The following is a 25,631-nucleotide window of genomic DNA, read 5'->3' as shown; positions in this document are numbered from 1 at the left end:
AGGAGCCAGCAGATCATGTAATCACAGATGAACTGGAATGTCAAAGGTGTCTGCCACATGAGGACCACGTCTTTAGACTCTGGAACCAAAGCACACCAGATGCAGAAGGTCAACAGAGAACTGGACACTCTGAGGCAAACCCATCCAGTTTCTGGGACCGATTTGTGACCATGGATGAGACTGGGGTCCATCACTATCAGCCTGAGACCACGGAGCAGTCCCAACTATGGAAACATCCCATGGCACCAACCCCAAAGAAGGCACAGGTCGGACGCCTGCTCGATGACAGACCCAGACTCAAGTTAGTCCAGTTTTCAGGAACCACTGGATACAGAAAGTTCAGGGAGCTGGAAAACAGGGAAAGGATTACTATGACCAAGAAATGGAGTGGATAGGATTAAGATATGGGACAGATTTCAGGGACCAAATGTGGTCTGCATATCTGAATCCTCTCCATGTTGGGCTCAAAACTTTTCAGTCGCCCCTCGTAGCAGCAGCTGGACGTTCAAATTCAAACTGTCTGAACTGTTAGGGTCCAAATACACAAAGAACTGAAGCACAGAACTGAAGAACTGAAGAACTGAAGAACTGAAGAACAGTGGGTTTGAAGACGTATGAGCCTTTCAACTACACGGACTTAAACTTCAGTCCTCCACCCGTCCCTCACTCGTCCTCCACCCTTCCCTCACTCGTCCTCCACCCGTCCCTCACTCGTCCTCCACCCGTCCTCACTCGTCCTCCACCCTTCCCTCACTCGTCCTCCACCCTTCCCTCACTCGTCCTCCACCCTTCCCTCACTCGTCCTCCACCCTTCACTCGTCCTCCACCCGTCCCTCACTCGTCCTCCACCCTTCCCTCACTCGTCCTCCACCCGTCCCTCACTCGTCCTCCACCCTTCCCTCACTCGTCCTCCACCCTTCCCTCACTCGTCCTCCACCCTTCCCTCACTCGTCCTCCACCCTTCACTCGTCCTCCACCCGTCCCTCACTCGTCCTCCACCCTTCCCTCACTCGTCCTCCACCCGTCCCTCACTCGTCCTCCACCCTTCCCTCACTCGTCCTCCACCCGTCCCTCACTCGTCCTCCACCCTTCCCTCACTCGTCCTCCACCCTTCCCTCACTCGTCCTCCACCCTTCACTCGTCCTCCACCCGTCCCTCACTCGTCCTCCACCCTTCCCTCACTCGTCCTCCACCCGTCCCTCACTCGTCCTCCACCCTTCCCTCACTCGTCCTCCACCCTTCCCTCACTCGTCCTCCACCCTTCCCTCACTCGTCCTCCACCCTTCACTCGTCCTCCACCCGTCCCTCACTCGTCCTCCACCCTTCCCTCACTCGTCCTCCACCCGTCCCTCACTCGTCCTCCACCCGTCCCTCACTCGTCCTCCACCCTTCCCTCACTCGTCCTCCACCCTTCCCTCACTCGTCCTCCACCCGTCCCTCACTCGTCCTCCACCCTTCCCTCACTCGTCCTCCACCCTTCCCTCACTCGTCCTCCACCCTTCACTCGTCCTCCACCCGTCCCTCACTCGTCCTCCACCCTTCCCTCACTCGTCCTCCACCCGTCCCTCACTCGTCCTCCACCCTTCCCTCACTCGTCCTCCACCCTTCAGTGTCTCCTGCAGACTCTTGTCATAAACCCAGGACAAAATAGCAGCTCCTAATTGTTGAGTTTAACGCCTGGTGATTACAGGGGCTTGTAAAAGTTCCTCAGCCCCCTCCCCCTCCTCAAACCCCCCCCCGCCCCCCGGGGCCACACAGGGCGCCCAGGCCAATCAGCACGTCTACTTCTCTGGCACCATTTTTTAAATTTTATTTTACAGCCCAGAGAAGGAGGAGAAGTCTGCACTCATTTAGCTAACGGAGACCAATAAACACTGAGAGATTTACATTAATGGACCATTTACAGGCTGAAGGGGGGGGGGTCATCATAGAGCTGAACTGGGCTTCCGTCATCAGTGGGTTTGACTGTGACACCACATCCAAAATAACACACATGAACAGAACATGAAACAACAGAACACACATGAAAAAACAGGCTGATGTGATCACAGAAAAAGAAATTCAACAGAGGACATAAACCAGGGGTGTCAAACATGCGGCACAGGGGCCAAATGTGGCCCCCCCAAAGGTTCCAGTCCGGCTCCTGGGATGTTTTTGCAAAGTACAAAAATTCCACAGTCTTGAATTGAATTAAGCAAAAAAAAAAAAAAAAAATCTTGAATTAAGGAAAATAAAAAGTGGATTGGGTGACAGTCGACGGCAGGAGGCTCGACCACCCGATCCCCAGACACAGAGTCTGGCTCTAGGGACAGAATATTTCATATCCTATATTATAAAAGGAAAGTGGACTCTGTGTGTGTGTGTGTGTGTGTCACAGTTTGTCATACTTCTGTATTTTCGGTCATCAATCAGACTCGTGAAAACAGTGAGTCGATCGGACCAATATTTTGGCAGTTTTTGAACAGGATCTGAAACTGTAACGTCTGTAAAATATGACTTCAGTTTGAACACGAACATTTGCTGATAGAACACTAGATCCTTTTGTGATCAAATACAGCTGTGTTTAGTATTTGTGCAGATTTCTGCTGTAATTCAATTTTTCCAGGAAATAATCATTAAAAAAAAGAGAAACAAAACCAAACAAAAAAGGCCTTTTTAACAGAATCATGATGTATCGTGATATATCGTATGGTGATCCTAGTGTTGTGATTTGTATCATATCACCAGATTCATGCCGATGCACAGCCCTAGAAGTCAGAAGATAAACTGTATATAAACTATGAACGGTATAATCTGGTCCCACAGCAGAAATCACAGAGTTTTTCGGCCTATTTTCTTCACGTGTTGAAACGGGGCGGCGCCGTGGTGGTTCCAGCCCAACAGGGACCTTTCTGTGTGGACTTTACATGTTCTCCCAGTGTTTATGGGGGTTCTCTGGCTCCTCCCACCATCCAAAGGTGTGCACTGATTGGTTCATTGTTTAATCTAAGTCACAGGTGTCAAACATGCGGTCCAGGGGCCAAATCCAGCCCACCAAAGGGTCCAGTCCGGCCCTGGGATGAATTTGTGAAATGCAAAAATTACACTGAAGAAATGAACAGTCATTGGTGACAAAATCCTTTGAATTCAGGTTCCACATGCAGACACATACAGACCAGTTAGATTTCCAGTGGGTCAGAACCAGTCAAATATGATCATAATAACCTGTAAATAATGACAACCCCAAATTCTCTTTGTTTTTTAGGTGTAAAAAGTAAAATTACATGAAAATGTTTACATTACCGAACTATACTTTTACAAAAAACATGAATAACCTGAACAAATATGAACAAACAGAAATGTCTTCAGAAAAGTCAATGCAATTTGACCAGTATTCTGCCTGTATGGAAGTAAATCTGTGTCATCATATTCTGAGTTATAAAAGCCATTGAATTTCTAGCACTGATTTTTTTTTTTTTTTGCACTGAAATTAAGTATCTGAATTTTTTGCACCTGAATTTTTACACCTGAATGTTTGCATCTGAATTTATTTAATTATAAATTTATGAACATAGCTGAATTCGGAGACAATTCACATATTTAATTTCAGTGCAAAAAATAAATAAATAAATAAATTTCAGACACTTCATTTCAGTGCAAAAAAAAAAAAATAAAAAAATTCAGATACTTAATTTCAGTCCAAAAAAAAAAAAAACACAAAAAACAAAAATTGAGATACTTAATTTCACTGCAAAAAACAATAAAATAAAATAAAATAAAAATTAGATACTTAATTTCAGTCAAAAAAAAAATAATTCAGATACTTAATTTCACAGCAAAAAAATTCAGATACTTAATTTTGGTGCAAAAAAAAAAAAAAAAAAAAAAAATCAGTGCTACAAATTCAATGTCTTTTATAATTCAAAATCTAATGACACAGATTTACTTCCATATACCTGTTACTAAATGTTTTGTGTGATTGTAACACACGTGTAAATGATAAACTGATAAACTGAGGCAGAATATTGTTAAAACTGTACATGTTTTTCTTAACACAATTCAAGATTTCAAGTATTCAGGTTTTTAAGGAAACTTTGTGGATGTAACCCTGATCAGAGTAGAACTGTACTTTTTCCACTGTTCTTCTTGTACTGGTTGGGTCCACTGCAGATCAAACTGGGCTGAATGTGGAACTGAACGAACAGGAGTTTGACAGAACTGAACTAAGTTGAAGGAATGAATGTTGAAACAAATGATGAAGAACATGTGAGGGTCGTTTGGGAATTGTCTTCCAATTGCACCTCACAAATGACTTTTTTATTCTTATGCTTTACATCTCGCTTAATTATTTTGTCCAAAAATGTGACCAAGTCCAAAACATCAGGGTTGAAAACAGACAGAAAACTTCAAAGCATGACTATGACTGATTCTGTTTAATATGACTGTTGTTTTAGTCGTACAGTAAAAGAACGTTTTCGCCATCAGTTTGTTTTGAGCACAAATAAGAACCAACCTTATTATCGTTAACGAAAACTAACGAAATGACCAAAACTAGAACTGTAAAAACATTTTCATTAACTGAAATAAATAAAAACTATAATTAAAAGAAAAAACCATAACTAACTGAAACTGTATTGTGTGTTTACTAAACTAACTAAAAAAGAAAAAAATTCTGGATCAAATTCCCTTGGTTTTGGTCTTTGTCAATGTCAGATTGATGTTAAATGGATTTCTTTGTCTCTCTCAGTTTTCTGTGCTGTCTCCATACGACACTTTTTGCTCCGTCACTTGTGTTCACTTGTGGTTTCCAGTCGTCTTCTGGTCCCCACTCTACCTGGAAACATGGAGACTAAAGCAGCAGAGTCCTGTCTGGGATTGATTTGAATAGGAGCACAGAGAAGAAGAGAAAAGAGACCACTGAACTACAACTGAACTACAACTAAACTACAACTGAACTACAACTGAACTACAACTGAACTACAACTGAACTACAACTGAACTACAACTGAACTACAAATAAACTACAACTGAACTACAACTAAACTACAACTGAACTACAACTGAACTACAACTGAACTACAAATAAACTAAAAAATGAACTACAACTGAACTACAACTGAACTACAAATAAACTACAACTAAACTACAACTAAACTACAACTGAACTACAACTGAACTACAACTGAACTACAAATAAACTAAAAAATGAACTACAACTGAACTACAACTGAACTACAACTGAACTACAACTAAACTACAACTGAACTACAACTGAACTACAACTGAACTACAACTGAACTACAAATAAACTACAACTGAACTACAACTAAACTACAACTGAACTACAACTGAACTACAACTGAACTACAAATAAACTAAAAAATGAACTACAACTGAACTACAACTGAACTACAAATAAACTACAACTAAACTACAACTAAACTACAACTGAACTACAACTGAACTACAACTGAACTACAAATAAACTAAAAAATGAACTACAACTGAACTACAACTAAACTACAACTAAACTACAACTGAACTACAACTGAACTACAACTGAACTACAACTAAACTACAACTGAACTACAACTGAACTACAACTGAACTACAACTGAACTACAACTAAACTACAACTGAACTACAACTGAACTGCAACTGAACTACAACTGAACTACAACTAAACTACAACTGAACTACAACTAAACTACAACTGAACTACAACTAAACTACAACTGAACTACAACTGAACTACAACTAAACTACAACTGAACTACAACTGAACTACAACTAAACTACAACTGAACTACAACTGAACTACAACTAAAGTAAACTACAACTGAACTACAACTAAACTACAACTGAACTACAACTGAACTACAACTGAACTACAACTAAACTACAACTGAACTACAACTAAACTACAACTAAAGTAAACTACAACTGAACTACAACTAAACTACAACTGAAATACAACTAAACTACAACTAAACTACAACTGAACTACAACTGAACTACAACTAAACTACAACTAAACTACAACTGAACTACAACTGAACTACAACTGAACTACAACTGAACTACAACTAAACTACAACTGAACTACAACTAAACTACAACTAAACTAAAACTGAACTACAACTGAACTACAACTGAACTACAACTAAACTACAACTGAACTACAACTAAACTACAACTGAACTACAACTGAACTACAACTGAACTACAACTAAACTACAACTGAACTACAACTGAACTACAACTGAACTACAACTAAAGTAAACTACAACTGAACTACAACTAAACTACAACTGAACTACAACTGAACTACAACTGAACTACAACTAAACTACAACTGAACTACAACTAAACTACAACTAAAGTAAACTACAACTGAACTACAACTAAACTACAACTGAAATACAACTAAACTACAACTGAACTACAACTGAACTACAACTGAACTACAACTGAACTACAACTAAACTACAACTAAACTACAACTGAACTACAACTGAACTACAACTAAACTACAACTAAACTACAACTGAACTACAACTGAACTACAACTGAACTACAACTGAACTACAACTAAACTACAACTGAACTACAACTAAACTACAACTAAACTAAAACTGAACTACAACTGAACTACAACTGAACTACAACTAAACTACAACTGAACTACAACTAAACTACAACTGAACTACAACTGAACTACAACTGAACTACAACTAAACTACAACTGAACTACAACTGAACTACAACTGAACTACAACTAAAGTAAACTACAACTGAACTACAACTAAACTACAACTGAACTACAACTGAACTACAACTGAACTACAACTAAACTACAACTGAACTACAACTAAACTACAACTAAAGTAAACTACAACTGAACTACAACTAAACTACAACTGAAATACAACTAAACTACAACTGAACTACAACTGAGCTACAACTGAACTACAACTGAACTACAACTGAACAACAACTAAAGTAAACTACAACTGAACTACAACTAAACTAAAACTGAACTACAACTAAAGTAAACTACAACTGAACTACAACTAAACTACAACTGAACTACAACTGAACTACAACTGAACTACAACTAAACTACAACTGAACTACAACTGAACTACAACTGAACTACAACTGAACTAAACTACAACTGAACTAAACTACAACTGAACTACAACTGAACTACAACTGAACTACAACTAAACTAAACTAAAACTAAACTACAACTAAACTAAACTACAACTAAACTACAACTGAACTACAACTGAACTACAACTGAACTAAAACTAAACTAAACTAAAACTAAACTACAACTAAACTAAACTACAACTAAACTACAACTGAACTACAACTGAACTACAACTAAACTAAAACTAAACTAAACTAAACTAAAACTAAACTACAACTAAACTAAACTACAACTGAACTACAACTGAACTACAACTGAACTAAAACTAAACTACAACTAAACTAAACTAAAACTAAACTACAATTGAACTACAACTAAACTACAACTAAACTAAACTACAACTAAACTAAAACTAAACTACAACTAAACTACAACTGAACTACAACTAAACTACAACTACAACTAAACTACAACTAAACTAAACTACAACTAAACTACAGCTAAACTAAAACTAAACTACAATTAAACTAAACTACAACTAAACTACAACTAAACTAAACTACAACTAAACTAAAACTAAATTACAACTAAACTAAACTACAACTAAACTAAAACTAAACTACAACTAAACTAAACTAAACTAAAAGTAAACTACAACCAAACTAAACTAAACTACAACTAAACTAAACTCAAACTAAACTACAACTAAACTAAACTACAACTAAACTAAAACTAAACTACAACTAAACTAAACTAAACTAAAAGTAAACTACAACCAAACTAAACTAAACTACAACTAAACTAAACTCAAACTAAACTACAACTAAACTAAAACTAAACTACAACTAAACTAAACTAAACTAAATTAAACTAAAACTAAACTACAACTAAACTAAACTACAACTAAACTAAACTCAAACTAAACTACAACTAAACTAAACTACAACTAAACTAAAACTAAACTACAACTAAACTAAACTAAACTAAAACTAAACTACAACTAAACTAAACTACAACCAAACTAAAACTGAACTAAAACTAAACTACAACTAAACTAAAACTAAACTACAACTAAACTAAAACTGAACTAAAACTAAACTAAAACTAAACTAAACCTAAACTACAACTAAGCATTTATAAAAAAAAAAAAAAAAAAGAAAACTAATAAAAACTATCAAACCTGCTCTAAAAATGAATTAAAACAAACTGAATTAGAGAAAAAAAAGTCCAAACTACATCAAACTAAACTAGAATGAAAAATCCTAAACTATTAGAACCTTGATCAGAACTTCATTCTTTGGCATGAAATTAACAAAAGCTATAAAAAAAACTCACACACAAACAAACTGCAGCATGTTTTAAATTGTATTTTTAATTGTATTTTTCAGTGTAAAGCAGCTCTGTAAATAAAAATGACTGACTTAAAGCTGGTCTTTATTTCAGTTTGAAGCTTCAGTTTTCAGTAGGGATGTACTGATCCGATACCAGTATCAGCATCGGCGCCGATTCTCTGTGTGTGTACTTGTACTCTTACTCATAAAAGTAATGCAATACACTGCACCGATCCCACTTGTGTCCGTGTGACATTCCCAGTTCAGTGCAGCAGGTACGAGGAGGAGGAAAAATGTGTGTGAGTGTGAAGAGTGTGGAGATGGAACCAAAGAAATGAAGGTGATCAGGTAAGGCTGACTGACAGTACCGTTCAGACACACACAGATACAGACGCAGCCTTCTGTCTGTAATCTGTCTGTAATCTGACTACATTCATCTGTTTTCCAGCTGATGGAGGATGAGTACCCAGACACAGAATACCAGCGGAACTGAGCAGGTAGAGGATCTGTTCAAAGAGCCACTGTGGGAGTTAGAGAAAAACTACTGACACATTTAGGACAACTACCCAGGGCTACCCAGGGTTTACATCCTACACTGTAAAAAAAAACAAACAAAAAAAAAAACAGTATTATTCTGGCAGCAGGGGCACCGAAAAAATACTGTTAAATAACAGAAAATAACCATTTGATAAAAATATGGTAATTTTCCATAATTCAAATACAGTTTTTTGCCCTAACTTTACATGAGATTTTGCATATTTTTTTTAACTTTTTAATGTTTAATAAAGAATATTTACTTGTATTAAAACAATCCAATTCCCTATAGATATATATATACACTGAACAAAAATATAAACGCACCACTTTTGTTTTTGCTCTCATTTTTCATGAGCTGAACTCAAAGATCTAAAACTTTTTCTGTGTACACACAAGGTTTATTTCTCTCAAATATTGTTCATAAATCTGTCTAAATTTGTGTGAGTGAACACTTTACACAATAAAAGGCCACTCCAAAATGTGCAGTTTTATCACACAGCACAATACCACAGATGTCACAAGTTTGGAGGGAATATGCACTGGTCATGTGACTTCAGGAATCTCCACCAGAGCTTTTGCCTGTGAATTGAATGTTCATTTCTCTACCATAAGCCATCTCCAAAGCTGTTTCAGAGAATTCATGAAGAAGACTGTGTGAGGAAAATGGTGGTCACACCAAATACTGACTGGTTTTCTGACCCCCCTGGACCACCCAATACAGTAAAAGTGCACATTTTAGAGTGGCCTTTTATTGTGGCCAGCCTAAGTCACACCTGTGCAATAATCCTGCTGTCTAATCAGCATCTGGATCTGCCACACCTGTGAGGTGGATGGATTATCTCAGCAAAGGACAAAGGAGAAGTGCTCACTAACACAGATTTAGACACATTTATGAACAACATTTGGGAGAAATAGGCCTTTTGTGTACAGAGAAAAAGTTTTAGATCTTTGAGTTCAGCTCATGACAAATGGGAGCAAAAACAAAAGTGGTGCGTTTATATTTTTGTTCAGTGTAAATAATTTTCAGTGAGACTCAGTTGTCCAATCCACTGATAAAAACTGTATTTGGACAGTTTATCAGTGCTTATACATGTTATACATGCACAAAAATACATTTATTCAACATTTCTCTTGTGAAACCTCCTGTAATTACACAAGATATTTGTCAATGAACAAACAAGTCTGGTTCAACTGACAGAACTAATACTTCTGTTACTGTTAATTGTCAGTAACTGTATCTCGTTTTATTAATTTATTTTTTTTTTTTACAATATTAACCTTTAAATGAACAGTTTAATCTCATAAATAGAAAAGAGATATTTGTGAAATTATGATACATTTGCAAATGTATTTTAACTGTATTTTTCTGTGGAAAAAAAAAAAAATCTTTTAAAAAAAATGGAAAATTTTATGGTTATTCACAGTTACAGTTTTTTCATGTAATTTCACATTTGACATGTAAAACCACAGTCTGTTTTTGTCATTTTATTGGTATTTTCCTGTATCTTAAAAATACAGGAAAAATCTGTAAAATAAACAGTGAAAATTCTGTTAAATTACAGATTTTTTTTACAGTGTACTGATAATACTATGGAGGTTTGGAGTGGTGCGGACCGCCGCCAGCGGAACTGAAAACCAAACTTATGGCTCATTTCTCTTTTGTCTACCTGCTGAAGCTAAGCTTTTTTAAAATTATAATTATTTTTTTTTTTTTTTAATTTATTTTTCTTTCTTTCTTTCTTTCTTTGTTTCTTTCTTTCTTTTATTTACTTTTTAAATTTCTTTTCTTTTTATTTCATTTATTTATTTCTTTTTTGTTTTTTCTTTTTTCTTTATCATTATTTTTTTATTTTATTTTATTTTTTTAATTTTTTTATTATTATCATTATTATTATTTTAATTTTTTAATTTTTTTTTAAAATTTAGCTAAACTTTTAAACCTTACCAGAGAAAATGCTGTAACATTAGTATCACAGTAGTGTTCCCTCTGTCGTCTACAGGTTTGTTATTACTGACTTTCTTCTTCTTCTTCTTCATTAAACGTTCCTCTTCTTCGTGGTATTTGTCCAGTATGGTTAATTCAGAGTGGCGCCCCCTGGTGGATTAACTGACAAACGCTGATTCCAACACATTAAATGTCAGTAGCAGCACTTTGTTCCAGTCAGACTAATGACAACGACAATAAAGCACATTTACAAAAGGAACTAACAACTGGAATGGGATTATTAACCCTTTCATGCATGAATTATGAGAACCTCAAGTCAAGATTTTTTTCCTGAGTGTTTTTATTCCTCTTTAGGCATAAAAAAAGACGATGTGATTGATTTTTTTTTTTTTTTTAGAGTCTATTTTTCATGGAGTTACAAAAATATCTGCTCATTTGGACACCGTGTGTTTAATTTTTGCAGCAAAGACATATGTATTTAAAACTCAATATCAGAAAGTGATAAATTGTGTGAAAAGTATAAAATAAAAACATTTCTGATGCAGCTAATCCGATGTTTTCTTATTTTGATCATACTTTAATACTAGTTATTACTCATTTCATGCAGATAATATACAAAAAAAACCCTTTGTGTTTAAGAAAACTGTTAGTTACAGTCTAATAACTATTAGCAATTGATTTCCACTCAAACCTGTCAGTGCAGATCAGGTTTATCTAGAACAGTACAGTTACAACAATGGTCTGAATGTCAGTGTATTATTATGGGATGGTGCATACGTGTGCACTGTGTTGGCTGATGTGGAACTAAAACAACTAAACCCATGAATATACAAGAGAACAGCTGGAGAAGAGCTGACCACTGGAGTGACCACTGGACTGACCACTGGAGTGACCACAGTGCATGAAAGGGTTAAGGCAGGGCTGTCCAACTCATGTTCTTCCGGGGGGGGGGGGGGGGGGGGGGCACGTTCAGCCCAGTTAAATCTGCAGTGGGCTGGACCAGTCAAATAACAGCATGATAACCAATAAATAATGACAACTCCAAATTGTTTTAGTGCAAAAAGTGACATTCAATTCTGCCAATATTTACGTTTACAAACTATCCAAACAAAAAGGATGTGAATAACCTGAAAAAAATGAAATTTGTTAAGAAATGTAAGTACAATTTTATCAATATTCTGCCTTGACTTATCATTTCTACATATACAATACAGATGAGCTCTACAAAGACACAAAACATGTAATAACAGGCAGAATATTGTTCCAGTTGCTCTGAATTTTCTTCAGACATTTCAGGTTGTTCATATTTGTTCAGGTTATTCACATTTTATTGTTACAGGAGAGTTTGTAAGTGTAAATATGTTCATAATTTAATGTTTTTGCACTAAATCAAAGAGAAAAAAATAAAGGTGTCATTATTTATAGGTTATTATGATAGGATTTTTGAGTTTGATGCCCTAACTTGTATTTTGCTAATTCATCCCAGGGGCCGGACTGGAACCTTTGGCGGGCCGGTTTTGGCCCCCGGGACACATGTTTGACACCTGCGGGTTAAGGACTCGGAATGGTACTCGGTATTGGCAAGTACTCAAATATAAGTACTTGTACTCGTGCTCGGTCTGGAAAACAGTGGTATGGGTGCATCCCCAGTATTCAGGATTGCATGTGTTCCAAGTACAGTCCTGTCAGGGAGGCGAACCTTCAGGAACATCAGCCTCCACAGATGGGAAAGTTTTCTTCACAACTGGACTGTAGAAAAAACAAACCAAAACAAGCAGCTGCTGTTGACATGAAAAAGCCAGTGGTTTTCCCTCTAATTTGGACTGTTTTCATTTTCATTTGCTTTGGTATTTGGCCTCCTTTGAGTTTCCAGTTTACATTTTCGGTCCAGGTAGGAGTACAGAGTGGTTCTGTGGGAATGGCAGTTTGGACTTAGTGGATTTTTCAGGTAGAATTATTTTTCAGAGTGAAAACACACATGCAGCGGTTGAACGGCGTCTTTGTCAGTGGCTCCTCAAACTAAGGCTGAAGATGCCTTCTCATTAAGTTGAGGGAGGGGGGGGAGCTGGGCCTTATTGTTGTGCTAATCAGGCACAGATGTGGACACTCCGACTCCGTAAAATCATCCAAGCAGTCTTGACAGCAGATGCCTGGCAGGAGGGAGGGGGCGCTGCAATCCTGTGGGACCGTTCTAATAGTTTTTGACAGGGATCGAATCCAAATATGTACACGCGTGAAAATGAATCAAGCTGGAGCTGTCAGCGTCCGAACTGAGATATTTATGACGCTGCTGGAGCCCAGGACAGAGAGAGAGGCTTTTCTTTGGTTATTTACAAAGGAAAAAGATGAGGCTTTACAGCAGGGGTGTCAAACATGCGTCCCCCCCAAAAGGTTCCAATCCGACCCCCGGGATGAATTTACAAAGTGCAAAAATTCTACAGTCTTGAATTGAATTAAGCAAAAAAAAATTATCTTGAATTCAGCAAAACGATCTTCAGTTAAGTAAAAAAAATCTTGAATTAACAACTTGAAATTTTTGTCTTTGTTTTAGTGCAAAAAATAACATTAAATTATGAAAATATGTACATTTAAAAACTATCCTGTAACAATAAAATGTGAATAACCTGAACAAGACTGTGGAACTCATTTTAGTGTCGGTTCCACATACAGACCGATATGATCTACAGTCAAACAATAACAGCAGAAGAACCAAGAAAAAAGAATGACTATATATTTTTTCTTGGTTTGATGTGAAAAAAATATTACACTATGTTTATTATGTCTATAAATAATGACAACTTCAAATGTTTGTCTTTGTTTTAGTGAAAAAAATCACATTAAATCATGAAACTCTTTCCATTTCCAAACTCTCCTGTACCAATAAAATGTGACTAACCTGAACAAATGTGTCCAACCTGAAATGTCTGTATTAAATTCAGTCCAGTTTGAACTCTGTTCTTCCTGTTCCTCAGTGTTTAGTGTCTTTGCAGATCTGATCCAGAATGCACATGGACTAATGAGAAGTGGAGGAAGAAGACTGAGAAAATTACACTGATTTATCTGAAGAAATGTCCGTTTTTTCAGGTTATTCACATCTGTTTTGTTTGGATAGTTTATAAAAGTCAGTATTTTCATAATTTAATGAGGTTCTTTTGCACTAAACACAGACCTAAATGTGCAGTTGTCATTCTTTCTGGGTTCTTCTGTTCTTCTTTTCCTGGTTGGGTCCACTGCAGATCAGATCAGACTGAATGTGGAACCTAAAGAACAGCAGTTTAGAACCCTGGTCTACACAGTTTATAATTCAGGTGAGTTGTGAGAAACTGGAGAAAAAAGACAAACAATAACTGTGCAGTTGTTTAACAGCAGTTGATTTGCTTTAGAGGACGGTGTCTTCCTTTCATTTCTGGAGCGTTGGATTTTAGAAAACAAACGACTGTGTGTTCTGGTCAAATACAGAGCAGAGGTCCAGATCCAGCAGAACAGCAACCAACCAGAGAGTCCCAGACCAGAGAGTCCCAGACCAGAGAGTCCCAGACCAGAGAGTCCCAGACCAGTGAGTCCCAGACCAGAGAGTCCCAGACCAGTGAGTCCCAGACCAGAGAGTCCCAGACCAGTGAGTCCCAGACCAGAGAGTCCCAGACCAGTGAGTCCCAGACCAGAGAGTCCCAGACCAGAGAGTCCCAGACCAGTGAGTCCCAGACCAGTGAGTCCCAGACCAGAGAGTCCCAGACCAGTGAGTCCCAGACCAGAGAGTCCCAGACCAGAGAGTCCCAGACCGGTGAGTCCCAGACCAGAGAGTCCCAGACCAGAGAGTCCCAGACCAGAGAGTCCCAGACCAGTGAGTCCAAGACCGGTGAGTCCCAGACCAGTGAGTCCCAGACCAGAGAGTCCCAGACCAGTGAGTCCCAGACCAGAGAGTCCAAGACCAGTGAGTCCCAGACCAGTGAGTCCCAGACCAGAGAGTCCCAGACCAGAGAGTCCCAGACCAGTGAGTCCCAGACCAGAGAGTCCAAGACCAGAGAGTCCCAGACCAGTGAGTCCCAGACCAGAGAGTCCCAGACCAGAGAGTCCCAGACCAGTGAGTCCAAGACCAGAGAGTCCCAGACCAGAGAGTCCCAGACCAGAGAGTCCCAGACCAGAGAGTCCCAGACCAGTGAGTCCCAGACCAGAGAGTCCCAGACCAGTGAGTCCCAGACCAGTGAGTCCCAGACCAGAGAGTCCCAGACCAGAGAGTCCCAGACCAGTGAGTCCCAGACCAGAGAGTCCCAGACCAGTGAGTCCCAGACCAGAGAGTCCCAGACCAGTGAGTCCCAGACCAGAGAGTCCCAGACCAGAGAGTCCCAGACCAGTGAGTCCCAGACCAGTGAGTCCCAGACCAGAGAGTCCCAGACCAGTGAGTCCCAGACCAGAGAGTCCCAGACCAGAGAGTCCCAGACCGGTGAGTCCCAGACCAGAGAGTCCCAGACCAGAGAGTCCCAGACCAGAGAGTCCCAGACCAGTGAGTCCAAGACCGGTGAGTCCCAGACCAGTGAGTCCCAGACCAGAGAGTCCCAGACCAGTGAGTCCCAGACCAGAGAGTCCAAGACCAGTGAGTCCCAGACCAGTGAGTCCCAGACCAGAGAGTCCCAGACCAGAGAGTCCCAGACCAGTGAGTCCCAGACCAGAGAGTCCAAGACCAGAGAGTCCCAGACCAGTGAGTCCCAGACCAGAGAGTCCCAGACCAGAGAGTCCCAGACCAGTGAGTCCAAGACCAGAGAGTCCCAGACCAGAGAGTCCCAGACCAGAGAGTCCCAGACCAGAGAGTCCAAGACCAGTGAGTCCCAGACCAGAGAGTCCCAGACCAGAGAGTCCCAGACCAGTGAGTCCCAGACCAGAGAGTCCCAGACCAGAGAGTCCCAGACCAGAGAGTCCAAGACCAGTGAGTCCCAGACCACAGAGTCCCAGACCAGAGAGTCCCAGACCAGAGTCCCAGACCAGAGAGTCCCAGACCAGAGAGTCCCAGACCAGAGAGTCCCAGACCAGTGAGTCCCAGACCAGTGAGTCCCAGACCAGAGAGTCCCAGACCAGAGAGTCCCAGACCAGTGAGTCCCAGACCAGTGAGTCCCAGACCAGAGAGTCCCAGACCAGAGAGTCCCAGACCAGTGAGTCCCAGACCAGTGAGTCCCAGACCAGTGAGTCCCAGACCAGAGAGTCCCAGACCAGTGAGTCCCAGACCAGAGAGTCCCAGACCAGAGAGTCCCAGACCAGTGAGTCCCAGACCAGAGAGTCCCAGACCAGAGAGTCCCAGACCAGAGAGTCCAAGACCAGTGAGTCCCAGACCAGAGAGTCCAAGACCAGTGAGTCCCAGACCAGAGAGTCCCAGACCAGTGAGTCCCAGACCAGAGAGTCCCAGACCAGAGTCCCAGACCAGTGAGTCCCAGACCAGAGAGTCCCAGACCAGAGAGTCCCAGACCAGTGAGTCCCAGACCAGAGAGTCCCAGACCAGTGAGTCCCAGACCAGAGAGTCCCAGACCAGAGAGTCCCAGACCAGTGAGTCCCAGACCAGAGAGTCCCAGACCAGAGAGTCCCAGACCAGTGAGTCCCAGACCAGAGAGTCCCAGACCAGAGAGTCCCAGACCAGTGAGTCCCAGACCAGAGAGTCCCAGACCAGAGAGTCCCAGACCAGTGAGTCCCAGACCAGAGAGTCCCAGACCAGAGAGTCCCTGACCAGAGAGTCCCAGACCAGAGAGTCCAAGACCAGTGAGTCCCAGACCAGTGAGTCCCAGACCAGAGAGTCCCAGACCAGAGAGTCCCAGACCAGTGAGTCCAAGACCAGAGAGTCCCAGACCAGAGAGTCCCAGACCAGAGAGTCCCAGACCAGAGAGTCCAAGACCAGTGAGTCCCAGACCAGAGAGTCCCAGACCAGAGAGTCCCAGACCAGTGAGTCCCAGACCAGAGAGTCCCAGACCAGAGAGTCCCAGACCAGAGAGTCCAAGACCAGTGAGTCCCAGACCAGAGAGTCCAAGACCAGTGAGTCCCAGACCAGAGAGTCCCAGACCAGTGAGTCCCAGACCAGAGAGTCCCAGACCAGAGGTCCCAGACCAGTGAGTCCAGACCAGAGAGTCCCAGACCAGAGAGTCCCAGACCAGTGTAGTCCCAGACCAGAGAGTCCCAGACCAGTGAGTCCCAGACCAGAGAGTCCCAGACCATAGAGTCCCAGACCAGTGAGTCCCAGACAGGAGGAGTCCCAGACCAGAGAGTCCCGACCATTGAGTCCCAGACCAGAGAGTCCCAGACCAGAGAGTCCCAGACCAGTGAGTCCCAGACCAGAGAGTCCCAGACCAGAGAGTCCCAGACCAGTGAGTCCCAGACCAGAGAGTCCCAGACCAGAGAGTCCCGACCAGAGAGTCCCAGACCAGAGAGTCCCAGAACCATGAGTCCCGACCAGTGAGTCCCAGACCAGTGAGTCCAAGACCGGTGATCCCAGACCAGTGAGTCCCAGACCAGAGAGTCCCAGACCAGTGAGTCCCAGACAGAGAGTCCAGACCAGTGAGTCCCCAGACCAGTGAGTCCCAGACCAGAGAGGTCCCAGACCAGAGAGTCCCAGACCAGTGAGTCCCAGACCAGAGAGTCCAGACCAGAGAGTCCCAGACCAGTGAGTCCCAGACCAGAGAGTCCCAGACCAGAGAGGTCCCAGACCAGTGAGTCCAAGACCAGAGAGTCCCAGACCAGAGAGTCCCCAGACCAGGAGTCCCAGACCAGAGAGTCCCAGACCAGTGAGTCCCAGACCAGAGAGTCCCAGCCAGTGAGTCCCAGACCAGTGAGTCCCAGACCAAGAGAGTCCCAGACCAGAGAGTCCCAGACCAGTGAGTCCCAGACCAGAGAGTCCCAGACCAGTGAGTCCCAGACCAGAGAGTCCCAGACCAGTGAGTCCCAGACCAGAGAGTCCCAGACCAGAGAGTCCCAGACCAGTGAGTCCCAGACCAGTGAGTCCCAGACCAGAGAGTCCCAGACCAGTGAGTCCCAGACCATGAGAGTCCCAGACCAGAGAGTCCAAGACCCGGTGAGTCCCAGACCAGAGAGTCCCAGACCAGAGAGTCCAGACCAGAGAGTCCCAGACCAGTGAGTCCAAGACCGGTGAGTCCCAGACCAGTGAGTCCCAGACCAGAGAGTCCCAGACCAGTGAGTCCCAGACCAGAGAGTCCAAGACCAGTGAGTCCCAGACCAGAGAGTCCCAGACCAGAGAGTCCCAGACCAGAGAGTCCCAGACCAGTGAGTCCCAGACCAGAGAGTCCCAGACCAGAGAGTCCCAGACCAGTGAGTCCCAGACCAGAGAGTCCCAGACCAGAGAGTCCAAGACCAGTGAGTCCAAGACCAGAGAGTCCCAGACCAGAGAGTCCCAGACCAGAGAGTCCCAGACCAGAGAGTCCAAGACCAGTGAGTCCCAGACCAGAGAGTCCAAGACCAGAGAGTCCCAGACCAGTGAGTCCCAGACCAGAGAGTCCCAGACCAGAGAGTCCCAGACCAGAGAGTCCAAGACCAGTGAGTCCCAGACCACAGAGTCCCAGACCAGAGAGTCCCAGACCAGAGTCCCAGACCAGAGAGTCCCAGACCAGAGAGTCCCAGACCAGAGAGTCCCAGACCAGTGAGTCCCAGACCAGTGAGTCCCAGACCAGAGAGTCCCAGACCAGAGAGTCCCAGACCAGTGAGTCCCAGACCAGTGAGTCCCAGACCAGAGAGTCCCAGACCAGAGAGTCCCAGACCAGTGAGTCCCAGACCAGTGAGTCCCAGACCAGTGAGTCCCAGACCAGAGAGTCCCAGACCAGTGAGTCCCAGACCAGAGAGTCCCAGACCAGAGAGTCCCAGACCAGTGAGTCCCAGACCAGAGAGTCCCAGACCAGAGAGTCCCAGACCAGAGAGTCCAGACCAGAGAGTCCAAGACCAGTGAGTCCCAGACCAGAGAGTCCCAGACCAGTGAGTCCCAGACCAGAGAGTCCCAGACCAGAGTCCCAGACCAGTGAGTCCCAGACCAGAGAGTCCCAGACCAGAGAGTCCCAGACCAGTGAGTCCCAGACCAGAGAGTCCCAGACCAGTGAGTCCCAGACCAGAGAGTCCCAGACCAGAGAGTCCCAGACCAGTGAGTCCCAGACCAGAGAGTCCCGACCATAGAGTCCCAGACCAGTGAGTCCCAGACCAGAGAGTCCCAGACCAGGAGTCCCAGACCAGTGAGTCCCAGACCAGAGAGTCCCAGACCAGATCCAGACCATGAGTCCCAGACCAGAGAGTCCCAGACCAGAGTCCCTGACCAGGAGTCTCCCAGCCAGAGTCCAGACCAGTGAGTCCCAGCAGAGTCCCAGACCAAGAGTCCCAGACCAGAGAGTCCCAGACCAGTGAGTCCAAGACCAGAGAGTCCCAGACCAAGAGTCCAGAGTCCAGACCAGAAGTCCCAGACCAGAGAGTCCAAGACCATGAGTCCCAGACCAGAGAGTCCCAGACCAGATAGTCCCAGACCATGAGTCCCAGACCAGAGAGTCCCAGACCAGAGAGTCCCAGACCAAGAGTCCAAGACCAGTGAGTCCCGACCAGAGAGTCCAGACCAGTGAGTCCCAGACCAGAGAGTCCCAGACCAGTGAGTCCCAGACCAGAGAGTCCCAGACCAGAGTCCCAGACCAGTGAGTCCAGGACCAGAGAGTCCCAGACCAGAGAGTCCCAGACCAGTGAGTCCCAGACCAGAGAGTCCCAGACCAGTGAGTCCCAGACCAGAGAGTCCCAGACCAGAGAGTCCCAGACCAGTGAGTCCCAGACCAGAGAGTCCCAGACCAGAGAGTCCCAGACCAGTGAGTCCCAGACCAGAGAGTCCCAGACCAGAGAGTCCCAGACCAGTGAGTCCCAGACCAGAGAGTCCCAGACCAGAGAGTCCCAGACCAGTGAGTCCCAGACCAGAGAGTCCCAGACCAGAGAGTCCCTGACCAGAGAGTCCCAGACCAGAGAGTCCAAGACCAGTGAGTCCCAGACCAGTGAGTCCCAGACCAGAGAGTCCCAGACCAGAGAGTCCCAGACAAGAGAGTCCCAGACCAGAGAGTCCCAGACCAGTGAGTCCCAGACCAGTGAGTCCCAGACCAGTGAGTCCCAGACCAGAGAGTCCAAGACCAGTGAGTCCCAGACCAGAGGGTCCCAGACCAGAGAGTCCCAGACCAGAGAGTCCAAGACCAGTGAGTCCCAGACCAGAGAGTCCCAGACCAGTGAGTCCCAGACCAGTGAGTCCCAGACCAGAGAGTCTCAGACTAGTGAGTCCAAGACTAGAGAGTCCCAGACCAGTGAGTCCAAGACCAGTGAGTCCCAGACCAGAGAGTCCAAGACCAGAGAGTCCCAGACCAGAGAGTCCCAGACCAGTGAGTCCCAGACCAGAGAGTCCCAGACCAGTGAGTCCCAGACCAGAGAGTCCCAGACCAGAGAGTCCAAGACCAGTGAGTCCCAGACCAGTGAGTCCCAGACCAGAGAGTCCCAGACCAGAGAGTCCCAGACCAGAGAGTCCCAAACCAGAGAGTCCCAGACCAGAGAGTCCCAGACCAGTGAGTCCCAGACCAGAGAATCCAAGACCAGTGAGTCCCAGACCAGAGAGTCCAAGACCAGAGAGTCCCAGACCAGAGAGTCCCAGACCAGTGAGTCCCAGACCAGAGAGTCCCAGACCAGAGAGTCCCAGACCAGTGAGTCCCAGACCAGAGAGTCCCAGACCAGAGAGTCCCTGACCAGAGAGTCCCAGACCAGAGAGTCCAAGACCAGTGAGTCCCAGACCAGAGAGTCCCAGACCAGAGAGTCCAAGACCAGAGAGTCCCAGACCAGTGAGTCCCAGACCAGAGAGTCCCAGACCAGTGAGTCCCAGACCAGAGAGTCCCAGACCAGAGAGTCCCAGACCAGAGAGTCCAAGACCAGTGAGTCCCAGACCAGAGAGTCCCAGACCAGTGAGTCCCAGACCAGTGAGTCCCAGACCAGAGAGTCCCAGACTAGTGAGTCCCAGACTAGAGAGTCCCAGACCAGTGAGTCCAAGACCAGTGAGTCCCAGACCAGAGAGTCCCAGACCAGAGAGTCCCAGACCAGTGAGTCCCAGACCAGAGAGTCCCAGACAAGTGAGTCCCAGACCAGAGAGTCCCAGACCAGAGAGTCCAAGACCAGTGAGTCCCAGACCAGTGAGTCCCAGACCAGAGAGTCCAAAACCAGAGAGTCCCAGACCAGAGAGTCCCAGACCAGAGAGTCCCAAACCAGAGAGTCCCAGACCAGAGAGTCCCAGACCAGTGAGTCCCAGACCAGTGAGTCCCAGACCAGAGAATCCAAGACCAGTGAGTCCCAGACCAGAGTCCAAGACCAGAGAGTCCCAGACCAGAGAGTCCCAGACCAGTGAGTTCCAAACCAGAGAGTCCCAGACCAGTGAGTCCAAGACCAGTGAGTCCCAGACCAGAGAGTCCCAGACCAGAGAGTCCCAGACCAGTGAGTCCAAGACCAGTGAGTCCCAGACCAGAGAGTCCCAGACCAGAGAGTCCCAGACCAGAGAGTCCCAGACCAGTGAGTCCAAGACCAGTGAGTCCCAGACCAGAGAGTCCCAGACCAGAGAGTCCCAGACCAGTGAGTCCAAGACCAGTGAGTCCCAGACCAGTGAGTCCCAGACCAGAGAGTCCCAGACCAGTGAGTCCCAGACCAGAGAGTCCCAGACCAGAGAGTCCCAGACCAGTGAGTCCCAGACCAGAGAGTCCCAGACCAGTGAGTCCAAGACCAGTGAGTCCCAGACCAGAGAGTCCCAGACCAGTGAGTCCAAGACCAGTGAGTCCCAGACCAGTGAGTCCCAGACCAGAGAGTCCCAGACCAGAGAGTCCCAGACCAGTGAGTCCCAGACCAGAGAGTCCCAGACCAGAGTCCCAGACCAGAGAGTCCCAGACCAGTGAGTCCCAGACCAGAGAGTCCCAGACCAGAGAGTCCCAGACCAGTGAGTCCCAGACCAGAGAGTCCAAGACCAGTGAGTCCCAGACCAGAGAGTCCCAGACCAGAGAGTCCCAGACCAGTGAGTTCCAAACCAGAGAGTCCCAGACCAGTGAGTCCAAGACCAGTGAGTCCCAGACCAGAGAGTCCCAGACCAGAGAGTCCCAGACCAGAGAGTCCCAGACCAGAGAGTCCCAGACCAGTGAGTTCCAAACCAGAGAGTCCCAGACCAGTGAGTCCTAGACCAGAGAGTCCCAGACCAGTGAGTCCCAGACCAGAGAGTCCCAGACCAGAGAGTCCCAGACCAGTGAGTCCCAGACCAGAGAGTCCCAGACCAGAGAGTCCAAGACCAGTGAGTCCCAGACCAGAGAGTCCCAGACCAGAGAGTCCCAGACCAGAGAGTCCCAGACCAGTGAGTTCCAAACCAGAGAGTCCCAGACCAGTGAGTCCAAGACCAGTGAGTCCCAGACCAGAGAGTCCCAGACCAGAGAGTCCCAGACCAGAGAGTCCCAAACCAGAGAGTCCCAGACCAGAGAGTCCCAGACCAGTGAGTTCCAAACCAGAGAGTCCCAGACCAGTGAGTCCCAGACCAGTGAGTCCCAGACCAGAGAGTCCCAGACCAGAGAGTCCCAGACCAGAGAGTCCAAGACCAGTGAGTCCCAGACCAGAGAGTCCCAGACCAGAGAGTCCCAGACCAGTGAGTCCCAGACCAGAGAGTCCCAGACCAGTGAGTCCCAGACCAGAGAGTCCCAGACCAGAGAGTCCAAGACCAGTGAGTCCCAGACCAGAGAGTCCCAGACCAGTGAGTCCCAGACCAGTGAGTCCCAGACCAGAGAGTCCCAGACCAGTGAGTCCCAGACCAGAGAGTCCCAGACCAGTGAGTCCAAGACCAGTGAGTCCCAGACCAGTGAGTCCCAGACCAGAGAGTCCCAGACCAGTGAGTCCCAGACCAGTGAGTCCCAGACCAGAGAGTCCCAGACCAGAGAGTCCCAGACCAGAGAGTCCCAGACCAGTGAGTTCCAAACCAGAGAGTCCCAGACCAGTGAGTCCAAGACCAGTGAGTCCCAGACCAGTGAGTCCAAGACCAGTGAGTCCCAGACCAGAGAGTCCCAGACCAGAGAGTCCAAGACCAGAGAGTCCCAGACCAGAGAGTCCCAGACCAGAGAGTCCCAGACCAGAGAGTCCCAGACCAGTGAGTCCAAGACCAGTGAGTCCCAGACCAGAGAGTCCCAGACCAGTGAGTCCAAGACCAGAGAGTCCCAGACCAGTGAGTCCAAGACCAGTGAGTCCCAGACCAGAGAGTCCCAGACCAGTGAGTCCCAGACCAGAGAGTCCCAGACCAGAGAGTCCCAGACCAGTGAGTTCCAAACCAGAGAGTTCCAAACCAGTGAGTCCCAGACCAGAGAGTCCCAGACCAGGGAGTCCCAGACCAGAGAGTCCCAGACCAGAGAGTCCCAGACCAGTGAGTCCCAGACCAGTGAGTCCCAGACCAGTGAGTTCCAAACCAGAGAGTTCCAAACCAGTGAGTCCCAGACCAGAGAGTCCCAGACCAGTGAGTCCCAGACCAGTGAGTCCCAGACCAGAGAGTCCCAGACCAGTGAGTCCCAGACCAGTGAGTCCCAGACCAGAGAGTCCCAGACCAGTGAGTCCAAGACCAGAGAGTCCCAGACCAGTGAGTCCAAGACCAGTGAGTCCCAGACCAGTGAGTCCCAGACCAGAGAGTCCCAGACCAGAGAGTCCCAGACCAGTGAGTCCAAGACCAGTGAGTCCCAGACCAGTGAGTCCCAGACCAGAGAGTCCCAGACCAGTGAGTCCCAGACCAGAGAGTCCCAGACCAGAGAGTCCCAGACCAGTGAGTCCCAGACCAGAGAGTCCCAGACCAGTGAGTCCCAGACCAGAGAGTCCCAGACCAGAGAGTCCAAGACCAGTGAGTCCCAGACCAGAGAGTCCCAGACCAGAGAGTCCCAGACCAGTGAGTTCCAAACCAGAGAGTCCCAGACCAGTGAGTCCCAGACCAGTGAGTCCCAGACCAGAGAGTCCCGGACCAGAGAGTCCCAGACCAGAGAGTCCAAGACCAGTGAGTCCCAGACCAGAGAGTCCCAGACCAGAGAGTCCCAGACCAGTGAGTCCCAGACCAGAGAGTCCCAGACCAGTGAGTCCCAGACCAGAGAGTCCCAGACCAGAGAGTCCAAGACCAGTGAGTCCCAGACCAGAGAGTCCCAGACCAGTGAGTCCCAGACCAGTGAGTCCCAGACCAGAGAGTCCCAGACCAGTGAGTCCCAGACCAGAGAGTCCCAGACCAGTGAGTCCCAGACCAGTGAGTCCAAGACCAGTGAGTCCCAGACCAGAGAGTCCCAGACCAGTGAGTCCCAGACCAGTGAGTCCCAGACCAGAGAGTCCCAGACCAGAGAGTCCCAGACCAGTGAGTTCCAAACCAGAGAGTCCCAGACCAGTGAGTCCAAGACCAGTGAGTCCCAGACCAGTGAGTCCAAGACCAGTGAGTCCCAGACCAGAGAGTCCCAGACCAGAGAGTCCCAGACCAGTGAGTCCAAGACCAGAGAGTCCCAGACCAGAGAGTCCCAGACCAGAGAGTCCCAGACCAGTGAGTCCAAGACCAGTGAGTCCCAGACCAGAGAGTCCCAGACCTGTGAGTCCAAGACCAGAGAGTCCCAGACCAGTGAGTCCAAGACCAGTGAGTCCCAGACCAGAGAGTCCCAGACCAGTGAGTCCCAGACCAGAGAGTCCCAGACCAGAGAGTCCCAGACCAGGGAGTTCCAAACCAGAGAGTTCCAAACCAGTGAGTCCCAGACCAGAGAGTCCCAGACCAGGGAGTCCCAGACCAGAGAGTCCCAGACCAGAGAGTCCCAGACCAGAGAGTCCCAGACCAGTGAGTCCCAGACCAGTGAGTCCCAGACCAGTGAGTTCCAAACCAGAGAGTTCCAAACCAGTGAGTCCCAGACCAGAGAGTCCCAGACCAGTGAGTCCCAGACCAGTGAGTCCCAGACCAGAGAGTCCCAGACCAGTGAGTCCCAGACCAGTGAGTCCCAGACCAGAGAGTCCCAGACCAGTGAGTCCAAGACCAGAGAGTCCCAGACCAGTGAGTCCAAGACCAGTGAGTCCCAGACCAGTGAGTCCCAGACCAGAGAGTCCCAGACCAGAGAGTCCCAGACCAGTGAGTCCAAGACCAGTGAGTCCCAGACCAGTGAGTCCCAGACCAGAGAGTCCCAGACCAGTGAGTCCCAGACCAGAGAGTCCCAGACCAGAGAGTCCCAGACCAGTGAGTCCCAGACCAGAGAGTCCCAGACCAGTGAGTCCCAGACCAGAGAGTCCCAGACCAGAGAGTCCAAGACCAGTGAGTCCCAGACCAGAGAGTCCCAGACCAGTGAGTCCCAGACCAGAGAGTCCAAGACCAGAGAGTCCCAGACCAGAGAGTCCCAGACCAGTGAGTCCCAGACCAGTGAGTCCAAGACCAGAGAGTCCAAGACCAGTGAGTCCCAGACCAGTGAGTCCCAGACTAGTGAGTCCAAGACCAGTGAGTTGAAGACCAGTGAGTCCCAGACCAGAGAGTCCCAGACCAGTGAGTTCCAGACCAGTGAGTCCCAGACCAGAGAGTCCAAGACCAGAGAGTCCAAGACCAGAGAGTCCCAGACCAGTGAGTCCAAGACCAGAGAGTCCCAGACCAGTGAGTCCCAGACTAGTGAGTCCCAGACCAGTGAGTCCCAGACCAGTG

This window comes from Sphaeramia orbicularis, unplaced genomic scaffold (genome assembly GCF_902148855.1).
Source record: "Sphaeramia orbicularis unplaced genomic scaffold, fSphaOr1.1, whole genome shotgun sequence".
NCBI lineage: Eukaryota > Metazoa > Chordata > Actinopteri > Kurtiformes > Apogonidae > Sphaeramia > Sphaeramia orbicularis.
This window is presented reverse-complemented; position numbering follows the sequence as displayed.